Genomic DNA, 22,667 nt, shown 5'->3' on the forward strand with positions numbered 1-22,667 from the left:
GTGAGCAAGGAGGTCGTATTCCTCAGGGAATGGCAAGAGGCTCATGTTACTTCCTTTTCACTTAATCAATAGCCTAAACGTCTATGGTGTTTCTTAGTTCTACTTCTACAGATTAATACAATATAATTGAGGATTATTAAGTGTAATGGAGGAGTTTGGGAGATTGTTTGAAGATTCTCTTAATGATTACTTGTGAAATAGCGTTAATGTGTGATGATTCAATCTAGTATTAGACTGGGGGAATTCAAGCATGGCAATCAGGTCCAAACACTAGGAACTTAAAATGGAATCTCTTCCACCTTAGTGTCCTAAGTCCACCTTAAGTTCAAAAACTCCACTAGAAGGGCTAATCGAATCCTAATTCAAAAATCTAATAAGACCCTAATCCATAGATCTAGCAATACATAACTTCTTAGCGCATGTATAGATCTAACAAAGCATGGGTCTGTTATTGATGATTATGTTTTTCTAACTTTACATTGGACACGTGGATTAAGGATGAATTATCATAACTATTCAAAGAAGAGGAAAAACCTATTGACGGAATGATGGAAAGGGATCACCACCAAATTGTCGCAGCTAAACAAGGGAAGGGACTTGAATTGCTTGAGCACAAGGTCTCTCATAACAAGAAATGGTGGAAGAAATTATCTCCCAAGAAGTAGAAGAGGATGAAGAAGAAGAAGGACTCCCCCATAGCACCTCAGGCACACATATCTTCGATAGAATTAAGTGTGGGTGAGATCCACTTAATCAAGACATTACTTCCTTATTCCGGTTTCTCCTCTATAGGTAGCATTAAGCGAAGTCAACAACATGACTCTCAATGATGCATGATTAGGTATGTTAAGCTAGTGATGTTAAACAAGCTCTCCTTGGGAGGCTAACCCAAGCATTGATGCTTTTGTTTTACCGAATTCTCTTAGTTAAGTTAGCTGTAATTATGTGTTTCATTTTGATTGGTTGGTGATGTTTTTTATTGTTTATTTGTTAACTCTCGCTATTTTTGGGTGACATTCTATTGTTTATTTTTCATAAAAAGTTGTTAAGACCACTCACCATAGGGTTAGAATTGTGAAAACAGGTAAATTTGAGGCTTAGAAACTCCCTTGAGTAATCTCGAGTGAAGCACGACCATGCTTATGGCCGTGTATTTCATAGGAATTGGATAAAAACTAGGGAGGGCTAAGCATGGGCAATAAGCATACCCGTATTTCTGACTGTGCTTCCAAAAGCACGGTCCACATGCCCCTAGTATGGTCATGTAGTATTTTTTTTAGCACATTGAGAGTTTTCCTACAAACCTCATTAATAGAAGCATGACAATGCTTCCCTCCCAATTTTCTCTTGGCCTTATTTCTTGGGGGCGGGGGAGCACGAGCATGAAGCACACCCATGCTTCTAAGGGTGCTCAGGCGTGACCATTCAGATCCTGAGTTTCCTATTTATACAACGGCCATAGGTGAGGGTCACTCTCAACCTCTTTTCTCCTTCGAGCTTCCTTTCCTTGTTTTGACATTTTTACGAAGTGTTGTTTGCTAGGTTTTGCACGTGATTTACTCGATTTTGGTTCTAAATCTTGTCGCCCTAGTCTTCTTCTTCCTCGAGCTAAAGATATGCTTTCTTCCATAGATCTAGTGGATTTAGCTTGTTATTTCTAGCTTTCTCCTCTTGATGAATGACCATGCATGCCTTGTATTTAATGCTTTTACCATGGATTTTGGGCTAGAAATCATGTTTTCATGTGCATATCTCAGCATAGGAACATGATCGAGAATGGGTGTGCTTCTTGGAAGCATGACCTTGCTCTCATTAAAACCATCCATGCACTCTTCATGCTGAGGCGTGCTTTCCTTATTCTTTAGTTTCTAAGCATGCCCGTGTTGCTGAAAGCACACCCGTGTAATCACCATGTCATGATGCATTTTTTCATGTTTTTTCATGGAAGACATCATGCTGAGATAGAAGACTTCAGCATCTGGACCCTCTTCTAAGAGGGTGAAAGAAGAGAGCATTTCCTAAGTTACTCTAACTACTTGATTTGGCACGCCATCACATCAAGTGTGGTGCAACCGCCTGAGTACCCGATGCACAGATGAGTACCAGGAGATTGAATAAGAAGTCCTGCACGAGGTAGGACTCTCCAAGGAGGTACAACACCTCTTGAGTGCTAGAGCCTGGTATCAACTCTTGGCCATCACCGACACCACATACCAAGAGCTAACATTAGAGGTTCTGGCGACCTTCGAGTTCCATAGGGGCATGGTGAGCTTTCACTGGGCGAGCACCATTCAGTTCCAGGTGTTTGAGACCTGCCAGCAGATAAGCCTGATGGAGTTCTCCATTATGTTGGAGTTTTATGACGAGTAGTTCACCAGGACTCCAGCTTATGATGCCCTATTGATCGAGTGACGTCCTCCGGTGAGTCCTAGAAGGACTACTGGAGTTGTCTCAACACATCCAGCTGGTATGATCCTCGCCGCTCCAAGGCCACCAGCCTCAGATCTCCCGTCCTCAGATATAATCACAATCTCCTTAGTCACACATTGGTAGGGCATGGAGATATCACCAAAGTAGTTAGCCAAAGAGATTTTGACTATATGTTGAGCATGGTCGACGGATTTCACCTCTATTTGGGATATGAGGTTGCCCGGGTCATTTATCATCAGGGGATTAATCCCGGGGTTGGAGTATTATTTGCAAGTGCCTACATCACCTGGCTCATCTGAGTGATGGACCTTTGAGAGGGGATCCGTAGTATGAGGATCGAGGGTGGTAGTGCCCCCATTACCATCGACATCCTCCAAGCGATGAGGATGGTGCAGGTGACGTGAACAGTGCAAGGGACCTAGTACTTTGTTGCTGCTGCTATTATAGATGCTGCTGAGCCCGATTCTTCAATGTCACCCCCAGCCCCTCACTCTCCACAGACACCACTGATGAGTTCACTGCTCTTTCGGCGTTGGCTTAGTCGGAGCGTCATAAGGATCGCAGATCACATCATCGTACAACTATCACCCCACCACTCTCTCTAGGCTCCCCACCTCACCATGTGGGCGTTGACACTGTGAACCTGGGATCTAAGGAAGACACCACTGAGTTCAAGAGTAAAGGTGAGTTGGAGAGCGAGGGAGCTTCTGATTCTGAGGCTGAGGGTGAGTCCAAGGATTTTTCTGCGACCCAATCCGATTAATCTTCACTAGATACCTTTTATCTATTTTATCTTTTATTTTATCTATTCCTCATTATATTTGGACTTGTATTTTGTGCAGTTAGCAATGGGAGTCTCCTACTAAATTGTTTTTTTATCAGTTGCACTTTCAAACTTTTGTTTTTATTTTCATATGTGTTTGCCTTTATTTTTATTTTGAGAATCTTAAGCTTCACTTGTGTACCTTTGTTACTTCTCAGGGTGTATTCTATACTGGAATTTGGAATGTTCATGTTAACAGCAGCATTATCACTTTGTGTTTACGGAAACCCCAATAACTCTCCTAAATCTTATTTACACATGTTTTCTTTGTTGCCTTTCATGCATGTATTTTATACATTGAGAACAACGTACAATTCAAGTGTGGGGGAGGTTATTTCTGTGCATATTGTGATGGGGCATTACTTAGGACGTTCAATTATTTATTGTATAAGAATTCATAAGGTCAAGGGGGACACTAGATGCAGGGTTTATTTTTGTTTGAACCTAATTGCTAGTTTCACTCGTATTTTGGAAACCTATCTATCTTCCAACTTACCCTACCTGTGGAGGCACTTGTACTTAGGAATGACTTTAGCTTTTAGACTAGTTATAATTCCTTTTGTGTAAAAAAAAATGTTAATAAAAATGCTTTTGTGTCATTCTTCGAAAGTTAGATTCGTGAGAATGCCCTATTGTAAACTTTTATATATTTGTGTGAAAAAGATGGTAGAAAGAGCTATCACCTTAGAAGTGTGAAAGCCGCTCTTGAGTAGTTGGATTTTGGGCATCCCCAATGTTCACTTGACAACCAACTAAGAGAAATGGTTACCTCTAGGGTGTATGAAGCTACAACCCACTTAGTATATTTAGGAATAAGGTCGCGTTAGCTAGGTCATCCCAATAGTGCATAGGGTACATATTTAGGGTAACTCACACACACACGGGGAATGCGGAATTCTGGTGAAACTTATTTATTTTGATCAGCTGAACACACTACACTGACCACTAGTTTCTCCTTATTGCTTTGAATTTCCTATTTTTCCATGAGATCATAGGTCATGAAATCATCTTCTTTCTTTGGTGATGAATGTGTTTGCTTGAGGATATGCAAGTGTTCAAGTGTGGGGGTATTTAATGAGTGCATGTTATATAGACATTTTGCATACCCTATTTGCATGATTAGCTTGTCTTTTAGCATTTAATTACATGTAATTCAATGCTACTTTGGGTATTTATGCTTAATTGTGTAGGCAAGTAGGTTTAGGAACAAGAGAATGTGATTTGGAATGAATTCGGTGCAAAATGAACTCAACTGCACTGTAGCATGGGAAGCATGGTCAAGAAGTACACCCATTCTTCTGCGAGTGAAAAATCTCAAGACTTAGTGAAATTCTTCTGAAAAGTGAAGCACAACTTCAGAGCCCAGAGCACGGTCATACACTAGAAGCATGGTTAGGAAGCACACCCGTGCTTCTATCCGTTAAGATTACAGGTCCACTACTCGTTATACCAAAAACACATCCCAAGACATCCCGTAAAGAGCATGGTCAAGAGCACGGCCAAAATCACGGCCATGCTTCCATCGGGAATGTCCTTTTAAGCCCAAAGTTAGGGTTACAATGGGTGAGGCAATTTCTATTCTTCTTGACAATGGTTGGGATTGTTCCTGTGACAGAGACGTAAGTGTACGTGCTTGTTGCATCATAATAATGTGTGTAAAGCAAGATGTTGGTCCACAGGGAAGAATGAGAGCACTAGTAATAACTCTAATTCCAAAAATTAGTCTAATCAATTGAGTGATGTGTGTGTGAACAAAAGAGAATAAGACAAGAAATATGGAAATAAAACAGGAAAGAAATCTAGGGAAAGAATGATGTCCGGGCATAGCATATCTCTAGTGTTTGATAAAATGCAGGATAGACGTTGTCTATGTATGTAATCTTATTTGAGCCGAGAAGTTTTAGAATTATACTAAACCCCTCGGTAGAGGGTGAAGAGTAACTGAATCGGTGCAAAGCTGATACACTCATCCACATAATCGCATTAACACTCTATAAATCTTCATTGTGGGCTAATGAGAATATCTTAAGTATATAATCCCTCTAGTAAGGAAAGATTACCCCTAATCTGAATACAGAGTAGAGATGTGATTTCTTCTAAAATCTACTCAACATGATTGCAAAGAGCACAAAGAGACTCATTAACTCACTCAGGAGAATTGAAGGAGACGGAGTCTCTAAAGTACCCTATGTCTAGGCTTGCTCACAATTTTCTCTAATCACGGCATGTCTATGCTATGTGAGAATTTCTTCTCGTTATAAAGCACATCAGGTATGACAACTAGGGCTTTCTCCACAATAGCAATCAAGCACTCAAACATACAATTAGACTCAAATAGAATGGATTCCAATAAAGAAAACAAGTAAATTACATGAATTCAACAACCAATGTCAAAGAGTAAACCTTAGAGTTTACTATGCCCAAACATCTACAAATTTTTCCTCCATTAGTGGAGGGCAATCATTCAAGACCCGATGAGAGACATTAAAAGCATATAAACCCCTTTCTCAATTGTAGCATAGGTGAATCACCGAAGAAACCCTAGGAAAGCTTCCACGCACGCCGGCAATGTGAGCTTGACGGCTACGATCTCCTATCTCCTTGAATATGGATCCGAATCTCCTCTAAAATCACCCTTTAAGCACTGGAGATTTATCTCCTCCTTTCCCTTGCCGCACTTCCAACAAAAGAGTGAAAGATTTATCTCTTTATATCTATTGACACTCAGCTGCTTACGTGCTACTTACAGGTATAAGGATGTGGCCGTAAGGGAATTGGGGAAGATAGTCGCAAACCTTACTGGATTATTTACGGCAATAAGTATCATTCGTAAGGTCTTCTGTTTGTGTTACGGTATAGCTTACAGTTGTAACCACTAGACCATAAGCTTCACTGTACTACTCCTTACGATCCCTCTTATGGGCATAAGTTCTGGTTGTTAGCTTCTTTGGATGGTTGATACATGCATAAGTTCTACCCTTAAGGTTCTCTAATTTGGCTCTAAACTCCTCCTTACGTGCATAAGAATGCCTGCAAGGTTCTCTTGAAAGTTCTTATGGCCACAAGTTAAGCCATAAGCTGCCCGTAAGCTACTCAGTTTGCCTTATCTTTATTCAACCGATCCTGAGAGCTCCAACATCTTCGTTTAAGGTCTAGAATGCTTCTTTCAGTTCTCTTTCATCTTCAAGTGTTGCTCGAAGCCTAAGAATGCAAGAAACACTAGATTTAGCATCGAATTCCAAAATATATTTCTAAAACAAGCCAAATAAGTGTACAAAATGATACGAAATAATGAATATTTTACACTCATCAAATTCCACTACACTTAAGCTTTTGCTTGTCCTCAAGCAAAATAAAACAATACAAACTAAGTGGAGAAAGTGCAAGACCTCATGTGCTCAAGAATTGGGGAGTTTTGAAAGTAATCCGTTTCAACAGTACAAGAATGCTAAAAAACACCTCAAGCTCCAACAATAGTGAACACTCTATTCAAGGTTATCAATGTGTGTGTGTTACAACTCTCTACTTCAATTCTTTTGACCTACAAGACTTCACTAGCAAAAAATTCACAAACATCTTTTTATTTGGAAGGTGGTAACTTCACACAACTCCTAAGGTAGCCTTTTCTCATGAGGCCTTGTCAAGTGGCTTTCACACTTAAGAGAGGTAGCCCTTTCCGCATCTTTTTACTAGAATAGAGTAGTTTTCACTATTCTAAAGAGGTAGCTCTTTCTCTCGTTAGGGCATACAAAGTATCTGACTTGTCGATAGTAGCTTCACACTTCTACTGGGGGTAGCTCTTTCTGTTTTCCAAACTTTCTCTTTTCTTTATCTTTTTCTCTTTTTTTAACAAATTCTTTCAAATTTTTGAAAAAAATTTCTCAATTTAAGTCTCGTGAATTAAAATGAACTAACTATATGAAGTCAACAAGGCCTATGTTGTTACAATAGAAAACTTGCGTGCTCTAATTAGGTGAATAGCCAAGAATAGAGCGCAAACCAAAAAAAATAGAACTAAAAAAAATAACAAACTCGCATGTGTCCACCGTAATAGTAAGAAACTCCTACTACATGTCAAATGTACCGTCATAAGTCAAACTTGACATGTAAAAGAATTAATAATGAATCTTAAATCCCTCCCCCACATTTAAATCATACATTTTCCTCAATATAAGTAAAATAATAATATGTAAGACAATGTAAACAAAAATAGGAAGGAAGTGGAAAACGAGTACTTCCCTAGTTCAAATTTAAGAGTACATTGATAATTGGAATTGGTCTAGTTTGTCTTTTAATGTGCCCTAGCAGTTGGAGCCACTCAAGCTCATAAAAAGACTGAGTAAGCATCCCCTTTATAATTGAGGATGGTGGGTGTTGTAATTATGTTCTACAAAGACCATGATGTACTCTCCTCAAGTGCACGGATCGTTACAAGAAATACAGTGGTACTCCATGAGGGGTAAGGTTGTCGAACCACAGGGACTGGACTCTTAGTACTAGTTGATCTTGCAATGTCTAACAGGATCACAAATTCAGGGTAAGTGTGATAACTAGATAACCTTAAAGAAGGAAAGATAACATGTAAGGACTGGAAATGAACTAGGTGAGAAACACAGAGATAGAGCAGTGCCCTAGACTAATTCAATGGAGAAATGTGTATGGACTTGTTTCTAAGGTCTACCAATTACATCCTAAGATCCCTTTGGGTGCTCAAAATCAATGTTGCATCTATGGCTCTCAAATATGTTAAAGGCTGCAAGTGTAACTATGAGCTTCAAACACGTCGAGTTTTGCAACTACAATTGGCAATCACAACTACGGTAATTCATACACGTCAAGTTTTACACAAGCATCTACGTAAATCATGCACGTCAAGTTATGAAAACACGTTAAAAACACAAGAATAGATTAGAAGTCCGTAGACAATAAACACAAGTACATCAACATAACACATAAACATCCAAGTTCATAGATCCGGGGTACCGGAGAATGGTTAGCCCCTCATAATTCTACAGATCAATACAATGCTATGGAAAACAAAAGAATAAGAAGCCATGAAAGACTCCCCTCTTTGCTTCTCAACCACTCTGACGGTGCTTCACACCAGCCCCAGAAATGTAAAGGGGGAGAGCTTGGCAACTACCCCCAAGAAGAAGAAAGGAGAATCCCCTCATATGACCTAAATCAGGGTTTCAAAAGTAGTTTTCAGGGTGAGCACGATCGTGCTAAGGCGGTGCTTTTACCCCGTGAACTCCTCGGGAAAGTCTGGGCAACTAAATCAGAAATTAAACAATTGCACCCCCTACTTTTCAAAGAGCACACCTGTGCTCATCAAAGTGCACGGCCATGAAAGGAGCACTGAAACCGTGTTGTTTCTCCAAACTTGTAACTTGCTTCGCCTGATGTGGAATTCCAAAAATTTTCACGAGGAGGAAGCACGCCCGTGCTCAGACTGTGTTTCACCTGTAACACTATGTTTTGACCTCTTTTCACACAGTAATTATGCCAAATCCCGTTCTTTTGCACAGGAACCTGTTTCTGACACAATTACATAATAATACCCATAGTAGCATCGAATCATAACAAATAAACACTTAAAAACAAGATAAATACATGAAAAAGGGTATAAACATATCTATATGAAATGCACTCATCAAATACCACGGGAAGACATTAAAACTCAATAAAATCAAAATAACAAAAATAAAAACTGAAATCCACTAAAAGTCACAAAAATAAGTACAAAATAGGCAGGGTCAATCCTTGCCGGAAATGGTAAATAAAAAAATCTGAAAATAAATATAAAAATACAATTAAGATAAAAGTAAACTAATGCTTCGCAGCGTCTGATGGTGCCGAATCAGATGGTGGATGTGGTGTAGGTGGAAGAGTGGACCTCGGTAGTAGTGGAGGAGGAATTAGCCGAGAGATCATATCTATGGTATGGCTGAGGTCAGCCTTAAGCCGTGCCTGTGTCACAAGAAGGGTCTACTGGCCCTCCTGGATCTCCCTGACCTCGGCTCGCAACTCCTAAATCTCGGATCTACGACAAGGAGCTGCTCGAATTGATGTACCAACGGGCTCGGTGTTTGATGGCAGGGGGGACTCATTGTCAAACTCATCATCTGACTCCTCTCTTGCATCCTCACTCCCCTCTAGTAGCTGCTCGGTAATAGTCGGGGTGAGGATGTAGCGGCCGCTATAACGCATAAACATTCACATCAGCCATAAAGTGTCTATGTCGAGGGGAGATGTGCTACCGATCACCTCATGTCTATGGACATGACCAGGCCCATACCTCGGATGAGTCGTGTGAAATATGGACCTACAAAGATCGTAACAAGGTATATGTGCTGGCCTTGATGAGAGATGAAGTCTATCAGCACAAAACCAAGATGGATGGGGTGATACTCAACCAAGAAGGACAGGATTAAGAGCTCAAGAATTTACAAAATTCGCATAAAAAATAACATTCAACCGTTTCTAAACATGCATGCATTCATTTTCATGTGAAATTTTAAACATTCAACTCAAAAATCACAAAAATGAGTATTACCTTTGAGACAAATAAGGAAATGAGAAAACTGGCCGATGGAAAGCTTAAAACACCATCCAAACCTATTCAAAAACACTCAAAGAAAGAAGAGATGGACGAGGGAAAGTGAATGGGAGGAGAAATTGTCACTGGCGACTGAGATACGGGAAAGAACAATTAGAAATGAAGCTCAAAGGTCATTGATAAGTGCTTGTGCGATATGAATGCGAAGCGTTCATTCCTTATGTTGAGCATTACTTTTCTCAGGTTTTTACATTAATATGTGTGTTTTTATGTTACTTTTATGCAGGTAGGGTTCTGAGGCCGAGTATGAAGGAAATAGGCCAATGTGGATCATAATGCACCTATTTTGGAGGAGATCTTGCTAAGGTTCAAACGCGAAGACATAGGTCAGGTGTGAGATACTAGAGTGTGTGCCAACCTCCTCGTAATCGAGTGAGCACATCTATTTGGAGGGGCACAAAGGCAGTCACGCTCGAGCAAGTACTGTAGCAGCACTGTTTAAAGCCGACCGAGAAATCAGAGAAACAGAGAATCCATACGGGCGTGTGGAAATTATCCACGCCCGTGTGGAAATTCCACAGGGGCGTGTGACATCATACACGCCCGTGTAGTCGCCCGATTCCAGCCCTATTTAAAGCAGATTTCAGCCCCGATTTCAGTATTCTTTTCTCCATCTTTTCCCCAACTTGTGAGAGGGTTTTGGCTAGGGTTTCGAGGGGTATTGGCCAAGGTTTTGGAGAGGTTCTACGGCTCTAACATCGTGATTCCATTAGGAAGAAGGTTGGTAGGGGAGCTTCGATCGAGGCGTATCCTATACCGGATGAAGGAATCCTTGGACGACGAGTAGTGGACTTTCCACAAGACCATCGACACGACCATCGAGGGGGTTTCTTTATGGATTCATTGCTTTTACATTCAATTTCTTTGATTGTACTTAGCTCCATGGAGAGCTAAACCCCTAGTGGGTACTTGGGTGATTGTGAACCCTAGGATGTACTCGTTTAATTGAACTTCTTTATTATGCTTTCAATAAATTGATGTTTATTGTGAGTTCCAACCTTGAATGCTTGATTGTGTGAACATTTCCCCTAGAGTGACACTAGGGTTGAGAGTTCTTGTTGGTAACCTTGTGAGTGAGTGACACACCACGAGCGTTAGACAAAGCTAGGTTGGAGAGGGTTGAGAGGGTGAGTCGAGAGGTACAGGAGCGTCCCCTTTCCCCTCCGACGTGATAGATTCTACCTCCGTTCCTTGAGTTCTTTGCGGCCATAATAGAGTGAATGGTCTAAGGGATGAACCTCCGCTGGGGCCTAGTTGCGCGTGCAATGGAGTGAAGTGTTGAGGGGATCTTAGTATCTAGGGCTTAATTGTGGCTAGGGACCTTCCGCCTGGACCAAAGGATTAGGTCTATAATTAGGAAGCGATTTATCACTTGGAATCCCTAGAGCTCATTGCAACTTTATTCGAGTGCGAGGTTGAGAGGTTATTTAATCTCTCCTCCAGGACATGAATAGAGTTAGGCATAGTTGACATTAGATTTGGGATTATGTATGTAAGGATTTCCATGACTCACCATTGCATTGATTAGGAAGCATAATAGAGAGTTCTTGCACTTGAAACGATTTTCCTAGGTGAAGCGTCATCCGAGTACCCCATCTTTATCGATTGCCTTACCCTTTTCTTTATTCTTGCTCCCTCACTTGTTTCTTTTATTATTGAGAATTGAATCAATTTCACACTAATCACTATTGATCTTCCACATAGCTAAGAACCAAATTAAGTATTTTCATTCCCTACTCCCTGTGGATTCGACCCCGCTCACCTGGGATTATTACTTCAACAAACCCGTGCACTTGCGGGATATAAGCAAGGGGATCTTGTCAGTCACTAGAGGCCCTTAAACCCTAGCTGCTTAAGGGGGTAAGTTGCTACCATAAGTATCTCTGAATGGACAATTACAAGGTGTTTATGGCCATAAAGCTTGCCCCATAAGGGTACATCTCATTTACAACCTAGAATATGGCCATAAGAGCCTTTATATTGTAGACTGTAAAGTTCTTTGAATTGCTCTGACGGTTAGACAAATGGGTGTAAGATACCTGTAAGGAACCCAGACTATATCCCATGGAGGATACATGCCATAAGGATTTTAGGTTTCCTCATAAAGTGCTATGGACAACCCTTACGGCCTCACTTACGGGCATAAGCCTCCTGTAAGGAACCTCTGAACTGTGCTTTTCAGAACTTACGAGCTGTAAGTGCACTTGTAAGACTCTCTAGAAACCCCTTGCTGGTGGCTTAAGTGTGTAAAGAAGCCTATAAAGCTCTCTGGTTGAGGCTTACGGGCGGGCTTGCCTGCATGAGTCTCCCATAAGTAGTTTTGAAAATTTGAGCAAAGTTTCCCCTATTCCTACAGTTAAGCTCATATACGAATATGACCTTGAAATCACCAAACTAAGTGTCTAAGATAACAACCAACCATCCAAACCATGAAAAAGACAAGACACGCCAAGAATTTTATTACTAATTAAAACAGATACACTACTTAAACTAACATGCAAACTTAAGTAAAAAATATGAAAAGCATGTGGGTTGCTTCTCAAGAAGCACTTGTTTTACATCATGAGCTTGACGTACCTGTGATACGCATGTCAAGGAGGTTCCACATAGAAATGCTCCCCACTTTCAATGTGTGTGTCTCCAAAATAGTGCCCAAGTATGAGATCGGAGAAAATAGAGAACTTACCAATGTAGTTGACTGACTCGGATGTTACCTCCTTGGGTAAAGGTTTTCTCTTCCCTTTCTTTGGAGAAGTAACCTCTCTGCAATGCATTTTGTGCATGCATTTGTCAACTAAGTTTGTAGTAACCAAAGGGGTGTCTTTTCATTATGAAGGGCATCTAATGGTACCTCGAAAGGCTCCTTGTGCAACAATTCCTGCACACATTCATCAACAATCTAATCAGTCTTATCAATGAAATAACAAGTATCATCAAAAGTAGAAAGATATTTCATAGCATCAGATAAAGCAAAACCGACTTCCTCATCCCTAACCCTAAGAGTCAATCTACCATTGCTCACACTAATTAGGGCTTGGGAGATGGCTAGGAAAGGCCGACCTAAAATGAGTGATACCTCAATATCCTCATCGACATCTAGAATCACAAAATCAATCGGGAAGATGAATTTATTGACCTTAACCAAAACATCTTCTATGATTCCCCTTGGATGCCTAATGGAGCAGTTTGCTAATCAAAGGGTCATCCTAGTAGGTTTAAGGTCGCTAAGTCCAAGTTTCCTAAACATGGTGTAAGGCATGAAATTTATACCAGCTCCTAGATCTACTAAGACTTTCTCATTCACCAAATCACCAATGTTAGGGATAGTAAAAGTCCCTGGATCTTTCTTATTCCTCGGTAGCCAGTTTTGTAGTAATACCAAACTTCCTTCGCTCAATGTAACCGTTGACACCTCTTCAAATTTCCACTTGTTTGTTAGTAAGTCCTTGAGAAACTTTATGTACTTTGACATTAGTGAGAGGGCTTTAACAAACGGTATGTTGATGTGCAATTTCTTAAGCTAATCCGAAAACCACTTGAATTTCTCATCTGTGTGGTCACTCTTCAGTTGAGAGGGATATGGAAGCCATGGAACATACTCCTTTACCGGCGGCGGTGTTTTCTTCTTAACAATAGAAGTGGCGTCTTCCTCTTTCAATGGACTCTCAGAAACCTCAATTTCTGATTCATTCTCCTCCATCACCCTTGCTTTGCCCATCCCCACTTCTTTATCACCCCTAAGAGTAATAGACTTGAGATGCTTATGGGGGTTTGCCTCAGTATTACTCAGTAAGTTACCTTATGGTCTCTTGGACAATAGTTTCACAATTTACCCAACTTGATTCTCCAATTTTTGACAAGAAGCCTGCTGGTTCCTCATCGTAGACTCTATGCTTTGAAATCTGGTATGGAACTGTTGAAACTTGGTGTCAGTGGTCTGTATGAACTGAGTAAGTACCTCCTCAAGTGAGGGCTTTCGATCAGACTACGGATGAGGAAAGAATCCTGGCAGGGACTTCTGCTGCAACCCTTGATTTCCCAATAGAAATTGGGGTGATTCTGTTTTCCTGGGTTGTATGTGTTATTGTAGGGTGTTCCGTTATGGTGGAAAGGTACTATCAACGAAGTCTACCTGCTTGGTGGGTCCATGCGCCACTCCTACAATGGAACAATCGGTCAAAGCATGTCCTTCCCCACATGTAGCACAAGCCGTTACTGCAGCTAGTTTTAGGGTGGCTAAGTTGTTAATTTTCCTGCTAAGAGCTTCCACCTAGGTGGCTAATGCTATAACCTCGCTAATCTATATCATCTCGGCGGTCTTTCTGACTGACTTTCCCCTGGAATTCCACTTGTAGTCTTTCATGGCTATTTCTTCAATCAATTGCTTGGTTGCCTCCAAGGACTTACTGCTAAGTGATCCTCCTGCTGCTGAGTCAATAAGTTGCCAGGTGCTCTGGTTGAGACCTTGATAAAATACCTATACTTCCATATACTCTAGGAGATTATGGTGTGGACACTTCCTCAACAACTCCCCGAATTATTCCCATGCCTTAAACAACGATTCTGATTCCAACAGTGCAAAAGAAGTAATCTCCTGGCATAACTTGCTCATCCTTCCTGGTGGGAAATAACGGGCCAAAATTGCCTCAACAAGCTCTTCCCACTTCATGATAGATGCACGAGAAAGGGCCTGGAGCCATTGCTTATCCTTACCCTTCAAAGAAAAAGGGAACAGTCGGAGTCTAATAGCGACATCGGAGACATTGTTGATCTTCAGCATGTCACAAACTTTGAGGAACCCTCCAATGTGACTGTTCGGATCCTCCTTTGGTAATCCATGGAACTGTGCCGATTGTTGGACCATTTGCATGAAAGCGGGATTTAGCTCGAAATTGTTCGCAGTGATTGGCGAACGATGCTGGACTGAGAACCATCAAGAGTAGGGCAAGCATAATCGGACAAGGTTCTCGGTCAATCCCCTTGATGTGCCATATGAAGATGGTCGGGTGCAATGACTTTTCCCCTTCAATCACCTTCTATAGGTCACTCTTTGCCTAAATTATGTGGTTTAATTATAATAACTGAACTTGACTTAGAATGTTTGTATTTTTCAATTGATCTAATCAATTACCCTAAATATTTTATGGCACACTAATAATGAAGTTTTGTTATATGAAGTTTAAATTTTTTGTTCTTAAATGAATGAAAATGATTATTGAGAAATATTACTGAAAGGGAATATTTGATATTTTAACAAAAGATTCATATTTAATATTACAAAATTAAGAAACTTTCATGTGTCGGGATAATATTAATGCGTAAGTAATGATTAAAATAATTTCAACATATCAAAAAATAAAAAAAAAATTTACGTATTAGATCTTTTAATAAAGTCAATTCCAAATATGATATATCAATGGAGGAAGAATTTGAAATTTATAATTTTAAGAAATTCATTATAGATAGATACATTGTGGATGGCTTGGTCATCAATCAAGGTAGTCTATCTTTCCTCATTCTTCTCTTCTTTTTCTTCTTTTTCTCTTATTCCCTTTTTTATATTATCTTGTATGGTCAATGGTTGAGGATGTTTTATTATGGAAGTAGCGATAAATATTTTTTTTATATAATGGTACTTGGTAACTTGTTCTACAAATGTGTCATATATTTGAAGGTGTTCGAGTGCTAATAGCTCTCTTCTAAGCACAAAATATAAAATAAAAAAACACTTTTGGAGTACCATCTCATGCTACAAAGCAAAGTTGCTTACTAAGGGATTTAGTCAAAAAGAGGATATTGACTATAGCATAGCACAAGGGTTGTAATACATTTTTTAAAAAATATAAGAACCAAAGTCTGCCATATGACATAATATAGAGACCAATACTGCACTTGAGCTAGGGATTTTTTTTCTTTTCATACATTAAGTGACACATGAAGGGAAAAGTATAGTAAAATAAGTTTTGCTCATCTATACACACAAATATTTTAGTATTATGAACCCCAATAGGTCATGTTCTCTTTTCAAAACAATTTCATCACTCTCATGTTTTATTGTTCTCAGCTCCTTCCAGAATACTAATATTTGAGCCTTCTTGACAATGATCATGATCTTGGAGATTTCATCCTCTATGTTTCTCCCTTTGACATTCAAATTTAAGCATGTCGGTCTCAATAGTTTAGGGCATAGAAAGGCTTTTTGCTAAGGTGTTACTTTGTAGTTACAGCCAATGGCAAGAGCTTATTACAACCAAAAGATTTTACTTACCAACCCTAAAATTAGCAACTTTATGTACTCTACGTAGAATTATGTAGTATCACAGATAATGTAAGTGAACCTGTGAGTGTAATGAGACAGCAGAAATGATAAAATGGCAAGCTAAGTCCTCACATGCATTTCATCTAACACCTTGTCATGCACCTAAATGTACAAGCTTCCAAATAACAAAATACCTAATAGATATATAGCTTACAGGAACAATCAAATGGCCCAAGAAAACAACCAACATATCAAAGAACATCATGTGTGCCATATTGACATCAACCATAACCATCCACAAGAGCAAAAGGGATGAACCATTAGAAATCAAATAGATGAATGCAGAAGAAGTATGACAAGATAAATACCAACCAATAGCTAACACCAAGATTTACGTGGAAACCCCTTGCAAGAAAAACCACTATAGATATGAAGCAATACAAGGTGGAAGCCAGCAACAATGGGGAGGATACAAATCCCCAATCTCTCTCACAAAAGGATGGATCTGAAGCACTCAATTGTTCTCCATCTTCTTCTCCCGATCCCTACCTCTATGAGGAAGGCAAAAACTGCCAACCTCTGTTTCGGATTGAAAGATGGGGCTTGAAATAACAGTTATTCAGAAAATCCCTCAAGATTGCTAAATATTATAGATAGCCCCTTTTCCAACCTACTATATGTCTAAGAAAACTTCACAACATATGAAGGCCAAAGAAGAGAAGCCAAACATCACAATTCTCCATCTTAGCGAGGATTGAACCATAAAGCAAACACATAAAGTAACTTGATGCTAAAGGTCCAATCTCCAAAAGCTTCATCTCTAAATGAACAAATCAACAAATAGGAAACTCACCTCCTCCAATGCTCCATATAGAGCTAGCTTGGACAAGCAGGAATGACAACCAAGCCAAGCAATGCTCAAACTTTACCTTCGGGACAACCTTGATTAACATATTAAATAGGTTGTGTTTTCTATCAATCTCTCCACAAATAAAGTCTTCTTCTTCAAATGAAGCCAAATGTAGAAGTTGCGTACATCAATATGCTTGGTTCTTTCATAAAACTTCTCATCTTTAGTAAGATAGATTGCTCTTTGATTATCACAAAACACAATATGATCAACTTGCTAAACTCCCAAATACCCAGAAAACCATGCAACCAAATACTCCTTCACCGCTTCTGTCAAAGATATGAACTCAGCCTCTATGGTATATAATGCAACAACCGACTGTAAAGTTGGCTTTGAACTAACATAGAAGCCACAGAGCTGAAACACATGGTAGATAAGAGAGCATCTCTCATCAAGATCCCCAGCAAAATCTATATCTGAGTAACCAACAACTTGCCCCGTATTTGCTATCTTTTGATCAAACATCAAGCCATAATTGCTTGTGCCGCAAAGGTATAAAAAGATCCACTGTACTGCCTTTCCATGCTCTTTGCCTGGCCTTGACATGAAACGGCTTACAACCCTAACAACATATGCAATATCAGGATGCGTGCAAACCAGTGTATACATCAAACTGCCAACTACATAGGCATAAGGAACTATAGACATGTACACTTCCTCCTTTGCATCCAAAGATCTTGATGATGATGACAAACTGAAATGTATTGCGCAGGGGGTGGAAACTGGCTTTGCCTAGGACATGTGGAACCTAACTAGAGCCTTCTCAATATACTAACTCTGTGAGAGCCAAAGTATACCCTAGAATCTGTCATAATGAATATCCATACCCAATAACCTCTTAGCTGCACCCAAATTCTTCATCTCAAACTTACTTCCAAGCATGGCCTTTATCTTCTCAAGTACAGAATGGCTCATTGCAACAATAAGGATGTCATCAACATAAAGCAACATATACACCCTAGAGCCATCTACAAATATCTGCTGAAAAACATAAGCATCAAATGAAATCCTCTCAAATCCAAAACTGCTGACATAAGCATCAAACCAAATATACCATTGTCTGGAAGACTACTTCAAGCCATATAATGACTGCTTAAGCAAGCAAACATGGTCTTCTTTTCCTTTAACCACGAAGCTTTCTAGTTGGGCCATATAGATCTCCTTTTCTAGGTCACTGTGAAAAAAGGCCATCTTCACATCTATTTTCTTTATCTCCAAGTCATATAGAGCAACCAAAGCTAGTAAGGCCCAAATCAGCGTATCCTTCACAATAGGTGAGAATACCTCATGGTAATCTATCCCTTCCTTTTGATTGAAGCCCTTCACCACTAATCTAGCCTTGTACCTTGGAGTGTGAACTCCTAGAGAAGTCTCCTTAAGATTGAAACCCCATTTGAAACCAACAATCTTGCGCCCTTTGGGTGGCAACACCAAGTCCCAAGTGTGGTTCTTCTGTAATGACTCCATCTCCTCGGTCATAACCTTGACCCAACTAGCTACTTGAGAACTACTAATTTCCTCATGAAAAATACTAGGCTCATAATGCACAATATCCTCATCAATTGTACTTCTACCTCTCACTAAAGTGTGACCCATTCTCCATAGCGTTGTGGTGGACTCTTCTGCCCATATAGATGATGAGCTAAGGGGATTCTGAAGCCTATGAAGTTCCACTTGAATCTGTATCCTTAAATTGATCATCAACAACATCTAACTCGAAATCTGCCACATCTATGCTTCCATGCATACTACCTGTAGATTATGATGACAATGGCTACTGTTGACTGTCAACTGTAGTAGACTCAGTTATTAGAGTCTCTTCTTCAAATGTTACCCTCTGTGCTACTTGCTCTACCTCGAAACCACCACTTATAGAGGCTCCACCTGAAGTAGGAGCCTCTATCAACTGCCACATCTCTGTTAACGATCACCTTAGGAGGTCTAGAATCCTTACACCACAAAAAATACCCCTTAACTCGATCACAATATCCAAGGAAAGCACACTTCAAAGCCCAAGGTTCTAACTAGTTCTGTTGAACATGAACACATGCCGAACAACTGAATACCCTCAAGTGATCATATTGAGGTGGTTTGCTAGACCACACCTCATTTGGTGTCATACACTCAATAGTTGTCAATGGCGAGTGGTTGACTAAGTAGCAAGCTGTGGTAATAGCTTCTGCCAAAAGACTTTAAGGTAACTCGGCATAAGTCTGGGTTCTCTCTAATAATGTTCTATTCATGCGTTTCACAACTTCATTTTTTGTGGAGTACCAATTGTGGTATAATGTCGAATAATGCATGTATCTTGACAATATTTCTCAAACACTCTCTAGTGGAACTCTATGCCATTGTTAGATCTTAAATAATTTCTATCTCCACTAAAAGCAACTGGCTCTAGACCCCACAAATCAGTGTACACATAGTCAAGAATGGCCCTCATCTTGTGAACAGGCCTGCTAAATCTCAAATGAGTTTACTTCCCAAAGATGCAATGCTTACAAAACTATATAATACTTGTCCTCTGACTACCTAACAAACCACGGTGACTCAGCTCTGCCAAGCCATGCCTAACATGTGCCCTAATCTCATGTGCCACATAGTAGTCATAGTGTTATCATCTATCTTAGAGCTGGAAGCCACTGAAGCTGACTTTGTAAGAAAGCTTCCCTACAAGAATTACAGATCATCTGCATCTGGAGTAATAAGAGCATTCATCACACACAAGGAGCCTTTAAACACCTTAATCTAAAAGCTTTGAGTTACAAACTTGTAGCCTTTCCGATTAAGTGCCTTGAATGAGATCAAATTCTTCCTTAGTCCAACCATATGACGAACATCTGTGAGTTTATAAACCATAGCATCATGCATCTTGAATCTGATGGTGCCAATGCCAACAACTTTACACTTTGTGTCATTGCCCATAGAAACTGAGCCTCCATTCAATGGCTTATTGGTGGAAAACCACTCTTGGTGCTCACACATATGGTAAGAGCATGCATAATCAAGATCCAACCAATGCTAAAACTCATGTCACGCCTGCTGATGCACTAGAAGCACAATGCCCAACTAAAGAAAAGTCTACGCTAGCAATAAGTAACTCACCAGAACAGCCATCTGAAACTGCTACACTAGCTGAAGATGTCTCATTCTTGCTGTTAACTCCTTTGTTGTCCTTCTTTTTCTTCAACTTCGGACAATGCCATTTGATATGGCCCAATTCCTTGCAATAGTTCCAATGAATGATTTTCTTGCTCGAACGAGACTTTGAACGGCTCTTTAATTTCTTCCCCTTGCTATAAGCAACATCATCACAACTATGACCATGCTTTACTGACCTTCCACATGCAACAACCAGACCTTCACTTTCACCATGACTTTCCATGTGAGTCTTCTTAAGTAAATCCTTTGACAAAAGAATAGAAGTAGCATCATCCATGGAGATAGATTCCTTATCATAAAGGATTTAATCTATAGTGGCATCATATGAATTGGGGAGTGAGCATAAGAACATGATAGCTAAATGTTCCTTGTCTATAGAGCTTCCAGGATTCTAATATTTAAGCACCGCTTTATTGAACTCATCAATATATTGCTTGATAGAAGTCCCTTCTTGCGCATCCGAAACAAGCACATTATGAGGTAGAACCAATTAGAGAGTGACTTGTCCAAATAGAGAGCCTCCAATTTCTTCCAAAGAGCCAATGAAATCTTCTCCGAACATACTTTCCATAGCACATTTTACGCAAGAGGCAACCATAGCACCGCCAATACCCTTTTATCTAGCTTCTTCATCTCATCATCTAAAATGTCTGGATTATCGCCTTCAAGCACGCGATCCAAGCCCTTGTCAACTAGAATAGAGTGTATCTTGACTTGCCATAGCCGAAAGTCACCATTGCCATCAAACTTGTTTACTTCCAAAGTTGACATCTTTGACAAAATAGTAAACAAACAAGTGCCTTTGATATAAAATTGGGCTCTAATACCACTTGTGAGTGTAACGAGACATCATAAATGATAAAATGGCAAGCTAAGTCCTCACAGGCATTTCATTGAATACTTTTCATGCATACCTTGTAGTAATACCTTGTTATGCTCCTAAGTGTACAAGCTTCCAAATAACAAAATAGCTGATCGATATAGCTTACCAGAACAATCAATGTCCCATGAAAACAACCAACATATCAAAGAACATCATGTGTGCCATATTGACATCACCATAACCATCCACAAGAGCAAAAGAGATGGACCATTAGAAAACAAATAGATGAATGTAGAAGAAGTATGACAAGAAAAACACTAATCAATAGTTAACACCAAGATTTACGTGGAAAACCCTTGAGAGAAAAAATCATGGGCGCCGTTGAGGCGATCAATCCACTATAGAGGTGAAGAAATACAAGGTGGGAGCCAACAACACTGGGGAGGCTCCAAATCCCCAATCTTTCTCACAAAAACATGGATCTGAAGCACTCAATTCTTCTCTTTCTTCCTCTCCCAATCCCTAGCTCAATGAGGAAGCCAAAAACTGCCAACCTCTGTCTCAGATTGAAAGTTGGGACTAGAGGGGGGCACGGGCCCGGCCAACAGTGCCGGACCTGGAACCGGCCCGGCCAACAGTGCCGGACCGGCGGACCGGGTTGGCCCGGCGAACTCGGCGGTTCCAGGCCACCCGGAACTTGACTCAGACCCAACCCGGCCACTCCCCCAAACCGGCGGGCCGGGCCGGGCCGAAACTGGTCAGTTCCGGGTCAGAACGTCGAGTTTTGTTTTAATTTTTTATTTTAAAAAATTAAATTATGAAATATAATTTAAAAATAATTTAAAATAAATAAAACTCAAATAAAATGGATAGGATGATCATCACTCCTTTTATAGGCAATTATTAGATTGCTTTTCATAACATAGTCGATGCGGAACTAAATGTGAATAACCTAAGATTTATGTATTAAATATATATATTTTTGTAAAGAAACCATTCTCACAAATTATTTATATGGGGCTTGGCTAAAGTAGTGGTTTTGAAATTCAAAACAATGCTTGTGTCTCAAGTTCAATCCTTGCCTACCATGGTTTTTTTTAAATTTTTTTATAAAATTCAATCATTATTAAAAAAATATTTAAGATAATTTCCAAAAAATTGCATTCTTAAAAAATTTTAAAGTTGCTAATTTATTTTTTTAAATGTTCATTATTAAATGTTGTTGGCAATATTTTTAAAACCAATATTATTTGATATGTAACTAAATTTCAATTTTTTCTAGGATCATTTTATAGTACATCACATCAATGAAATTATATCGTTTTATATAATTATATTTTTTAATAAATAATTTGATATAAATTATATTTTGTTTAAATAATGGAGATGATTAATAAATTTAAAAACAATAGATTTTAATATTGAATGATGTATATTTTCTCTATGTTAATAACAATTAAAGTAAATAAAACAATATTAAATACAAAATAATTGGATCAAGAGGAGCATACACATAACGGGGCCCGCTACAGTGTTGATCATTTTTTACACAATAGTTGGATCCGCCCGCCGGGTCACGGGTTTGAAATTCTTTAACCTGTAACGGGGCCCGCTACAGTGTGGGCCGGTTACGGGTTATGG

The sequence above is a fragment of the Dioscorea cayenensis genome, chromosome 3, assembly GCF_009730915.1.
Source record: "Dioscorea cayenensis subsp. rotundata cultivar TDr96_F1 chromosome 3, TDr96_F1_v2_PseudoChromosome.rev07_lg8_w22 25.fasta, whole genome shotgun sequence".
In the NCBI taxonomy this organism is placed as follows: domain Eukaryota; kingdom Viridiplantae; phylum Streptophyta; class Magnoliopsida; order Dioscoreales; family Dioscoreaceae; genus Dioscorea; species Dioscorea cayenensis.